General features: G+C 39.6%; 1 pseudogene; it reads left to right on the top strand.

Moving 5' to 3' along the window:
• The first annotated feature begins 1,307 nt into the window (after positions 1-1,307).
• LOC102827103 lies at positions 1,308-3,385 on the top strand (annotated as a pseudogene).
• The last annotated feature ends 1,746 nt before the right edge of the window (positions 3,386-5,131 follow it).

A 5,131-nucleotide genomic window follows, 5' to 3' on the forward strand; every position in this document is an offset into this window, starting at 1 on the left:
GTGCTGGAGAATAATGCACTGTACCACTTGGTAAGTTTGAACCAAAAGTCAGTGGTTCAAACCCACCAGCCACTCCTTGGAAACCCTAGATGGGTTGCTACAAGTTGGAACTGACTCAATGTCACTACACAACAACAACAATGGCTAGTGAAAGAAGCCCTAGTAGGACTGTAGAATAAACACTAGATTGCTAAGTGCAATCTTTGCAGTTCAAACCCACCAGCAACTCAGCAGAGAAATATAAAGCTGCTCTCACGAAGATGTATAGCCCTGGAAACTCTATCTAGAGTCACTATGAATCAGAATCAGCTCTATGGCACTGGAGTTTTCTTTAATGGCTAATAAAGGAGGCCTAGAGGTACTGTGGGCTGGCGTTTAGTACTAACCACAAGGTCAGCAGTTCAAACCCACCAGACGTAAAGATTTATTCTCAGAAATCCTAAGGAGAAGTTCTACTCTATCCTATAGGGTCATGATGAGTTAGAATTGGCTTGACAGTTAATGAGCACGAACATCAGTTCATGTTGCCTAAATGCCCTCTTTGGTGGTGTCTATTCATGGCCTTTGTCCATTTTTCTATTGTTGTTGAGTTGTTGAAGCTTTCTGAGTATTTTAGAGTATTTCTATGGGTATTATAACCTTATCAGATATGACCTTGCTGAAGATAACGCAGTCTGTAGATTCTCTTTTTATTCTCTTGGTGACTGTTTTGACAAATACATGTATTTACTTTTTAGGATGTCTCAATGATCTAATCTATCATGTTATTTGTGCATGTTCAGTTTTGTTTGACAGACTATTATTTGTGCCAAAAATCAGGTCCCCTAGTTTAGACATTATATTTTCTTTCAGAAATTTTACAGCTTTAGCATTTAGGTCTTTGGTCCATTTTGAGTTCTTTTCTGTGCAGTGTGTGCAATGCAGATCCTGATTCATTTCTCTGCATATGGATATCCCGGTTTGCTAGCACCATTTGATAAAGGAACTGTTTTCTGTCATTGAATGGACTTTGGCCCTTTGTCAAGGATCAGACTTTGACCTTTGTCAAAGAACAGCTGCCTATGTTGTTGTTGTTAAGTGCCTTCAAGTCAGTTCCAACTCATAGCAGCCCTGTGTAGGGTTTCCGAAGAGCAGCTGGTGAGCTTGAACTGCCGACCTTGCAGTTCAAATGGCTTTATGTCTGGCACATTAATCCACAGCAGTACACCATGACTTCCAGCTGCCCATAGGTGGATGGATTTATTTTTGTGTTCTCGATTGTATTCCATTGGTCTGGTACTGAACAGTACCAAACTGTTTTGATTACCATGGCTGTGTTTGGAGACCCAGTATGGTCCTGTATGATAAGTGCTGGACTGCTAACTACAAGGTTGGCTGTTCAAATCTACCACCCTCTCTTCAGAAACCCTATCCGGGGTCTCTATGAGTTGGAACCAATTTGATGGCACTTAACTACTACTAACTATAGTAAGTTTTGAGATTGGGGTGTCCTTCCTTCCCACATAGAGAGTAAGTTTTACACTTCATTAAAGAATGCTGTTGGGGTCTATAGGGTTTTTGTTGTTGTTGTTAAGTGTAGAATCAGTTCTGACTCAAAGGGACCCTGTATAGTGTTCCTGAGGCTTTTTCAATCTTTGCAGGAACAGAAAGTTTAGTGACTGCTTTTTCAGAAGTAGCTGGGCTGCTAACCATAAGGTTAGTAGTTCAAACCTACCATTTGCTTCACAGGAGAAAGAGGAGGCTTTCTGTTCCCATAAAAATTTATAGCCTCGGAAACCCTATGCAGGGTCACCATGAGTCGGAACCAACTCCATGGCATATCACCACCACCACTACCAGATCACCAGGCTTTTCTTTCAAAGAGTCTGTGAGTGAACTTGGAGTCCTAATTGCTGTAGGATAAGCACTGGGCTGGTAATTACAAGGCTGGTGGTTCAAACCTATCAGTTACTCCTTGGAAACCCTACATAGGGTCACTATGAGTTGGAACCCACTCAACAGCACTTAACAACAACAACATGGGAAAACTTGAACCTCTAAACTCCAGTTAGAAGCCGAGGACATAACTGTTTGTACCATCCAGGGACTCCACACCATCCTAGATGCTTAATAAATCATAGCTGCTGTTTTCGTTTAGTTTCTCTGAGTTACTGGTCCATCCTGTGTCAAATGCAGACATTAACCACCCACTTCACAGAGGGCTCATAAATATCAAATCAAGTGCCCATGGTAGTGCTCACCACAGAGCAAGTGTCAACACATATCAACTGCTTTCTCTTCTCTAACCCAGTGACTAGCTGTTCTGAAAGCAAGCCTAGACTTTCTAACCTTCAGGCATTTACTGCTGTGTGCTATCCCTCTTTCCATTGTCATACTCATAAACATTCTACACTTAGAAATGCTCTTTTTAGCTTTCAAGATACTCTTAAACACATTCTCCTCAAGTCTTATCTCCCCAAATAGGATGTCATCTGCCCATAGAATTCTTTTTCTGGAACATGTTTTTGCAACCGGTATATTCATGATCTAATCTTCTACCAGTAAACAAAATTCACGAAGACAATGGATTTATCTCAGTCATTTTAAAAAGTATTCTTTTTTTTTAGAATAAAACATTCCTTTCTTTTCTTTTCTTTTTAATTGTGACTTAAGTGAAGATTTACAGACAAGATCATCAGTTTTACATTCAACAAATCATATACTTGGCTTCATCTTAGAACCATTCTTAGTTTACTTTCTATACACATTCTATTTTCTCTAATATGGAGTGAACTTTTTGCTTTTTTATTCTATGCCTCCTAGTTTTATGTGTGAGCGCTGGATATTTGCAGTGTGATGGTAGCACCAACCAGTGGAAGTAGTTGGAGTTTCTATACAATTGACAGCAGGGTCAAAAAGGTTTGTTGGGCCCTTTCACCACTGAGATGTGCGGAGGTGGAGCCCAGAGTGCGTTCAAGATTCCGCTCTGTGCATAGCCCACCACCAAGGCTGAGGAAGTCATTGTTGCTGGAGGTGCAATAGACGTTAACACTGCTTTACAAGAGATGCTAAAGACCATCCTCATCCATGATCGCTTGTGGAATTCGAGAAGCTGCCAAAGCCTCAGACAAGTGCCAAGCACACATCTATGTGTGCTTACATCCAACTGTGATGGACCTTTGTATATTGAGTTAGTAGAGTCCTGAGGCCCTATGTGCTGAGCACCAAATAAGCCTGATCAAAGTTGATGACAACAAGAAATCAGGGGAGTGGGTAGGCCTCTGCAAAAACGACAGAGGGAAAACCTCAGAAAGCAGTTGCTTGTAATTACGTAGTTGTTAAGGACTATGGCGAAGAATCTCAGGTCGACAACGTCATCGAAGAATATTTCAAATGCATGAAATAAGAAAATAAAATGTAAAACTTGGTTTAAAAAAAAAGATCTGTTGGCAGATTGGTTGCAAGGTGTGAGAAAAAGAGGAGTCAATAAGAACTTTAAAGCTATTGGAATGAGCACCTAGAAAGAATGAGATTGTAACTCTTCACTAAGATGAAAAAAAGTGCTAGAAGAGTAGGCTTAGAGTAGACTATCAAGAACTCAGTTGGACAAGCTAAATTTGAGATGCTTCCAAGTGGAACTTTTGAGTTGTTGGTGTTGTTAAGTGTCGTTGAGTCGGTTCCGACCCATAGTGACCCTGTATAGGGTTTCTGAGGAGCAGCTGGTGAGCTTGAACCACCAACCTTGCAGTTCAAATGGCTTCACAGTTTGGCGCATTAACACACAGCGCCACACCAGGAACTTTTGAGTAGGTTATTATATATTCAACTCAAGGCATTCAAGAACTCGGGGCTAGAGGGAAAGCACTGTGAATTATGAGCGTGTGTTGTTAGGTGCCAGCTGTTGAGTAGGCTCGTACTTATAGCGACCTCATGTGCGACAGAACAAAACACTGTCTGGTCCTATACCATCTGTTTAAGGCCCAAGACTGGTTGAAAGTTATCTAAGGAATGAGTGTAGACACAAAAGAGAAGAGGTCTGAGGCCACTCCAACATTTAGAAGTCAGGAAGGTAAAGAGGAATCAGTAAAGGAGATAGAGAAGGAACAGCCAGAGCAGAAAACCAGACAAATGTGATGTCCCAAAGAACAAGAGAAGAAATTGATCAAGTAATTAAAAAACTTCCAACTATGCTGATGATCTGTTCTATAACCTTCACACCATTCACAATAAAGATTTTTTGTTTTGTTTTTTAAGAAAAGAAAAGGAAACAAAAACAACAACAACAACAACAAAAAACTCCCAACTAAAAAAATTCTAGGCACAGATGACTTTATTTGTGAATTCTACCAAACATTCAGAAAGGAGTTGACACCAATTCTATTCAACTATTGCAGAGTATAGGAAAGGATGGAAAATCCCCTAATTCATTTTATGAAGTAAGCATAACTCCGATCCCCAAACCAGGCAAACACATAGCTAAAAAAGAAAACCACAGACCAATATTCCTCATGAGGATCCTGATATGGTACTATAGGGTAAGCACTAGATTGCTAACCACAAATTCAGTGATTCAAACTTACTGGCCATTTCTTGGAAACCCTCTACAGGGTCACTATGAGTCAGAACTGACTCAGCACTTAGCAACAAAAACATCACTCATGAACATATATGCAAAAATTCTCAAGAAAATTCTATACAACAGAGTCCCACAATATATCAAGACAAAACAAATCATGATCAAATGGGATTTATAGCAGGTATGTGGGGATATTTCAATATTAGAAAAATACTCAATGTAATCCACCATATAAATAAAACAGAGGTAAAAAAAAATCAAATGATTGCATTGATGCAGAAAAGGCACTTGACAAAATCCACCACTCATTCCTGATAAAAAAAACATTCAAGAAAATAGGAATAGAAGGGAAATTCCACAATATAATTAAGGGTGTATATATATATATATATCACTTAACAACAACGACAACAACATACAAAACCATCCTACAAAAACAACAACATACAGAAACAGCAAACATCATTTTCAATAGTGAGAAATTGAAGTCATTCCCCTTGCAAAGAGGAACCAGGTAAGGATGCCCTTTATCACCATTCATATTCAATATTGTGCTGAAAGTCTTAGCTAGAGCTG

The sequence above is a fragment of the Chrysochloris asiatica genome, unplaced genomic scaffold, assembly GCF_000296735.1.
Source record: "Chrysochloris asiatica unplaced genomic scaffold, ChrAsi1.0 scaffold00035, whole genome shotgun sequence".
Lineage (NCBI taxonomy): Eukaryota > Metazoa > Chordata > Mammalia > Afrosoricida > Chrysochloridae > Chrysochloris > Chrysochloris asiatica.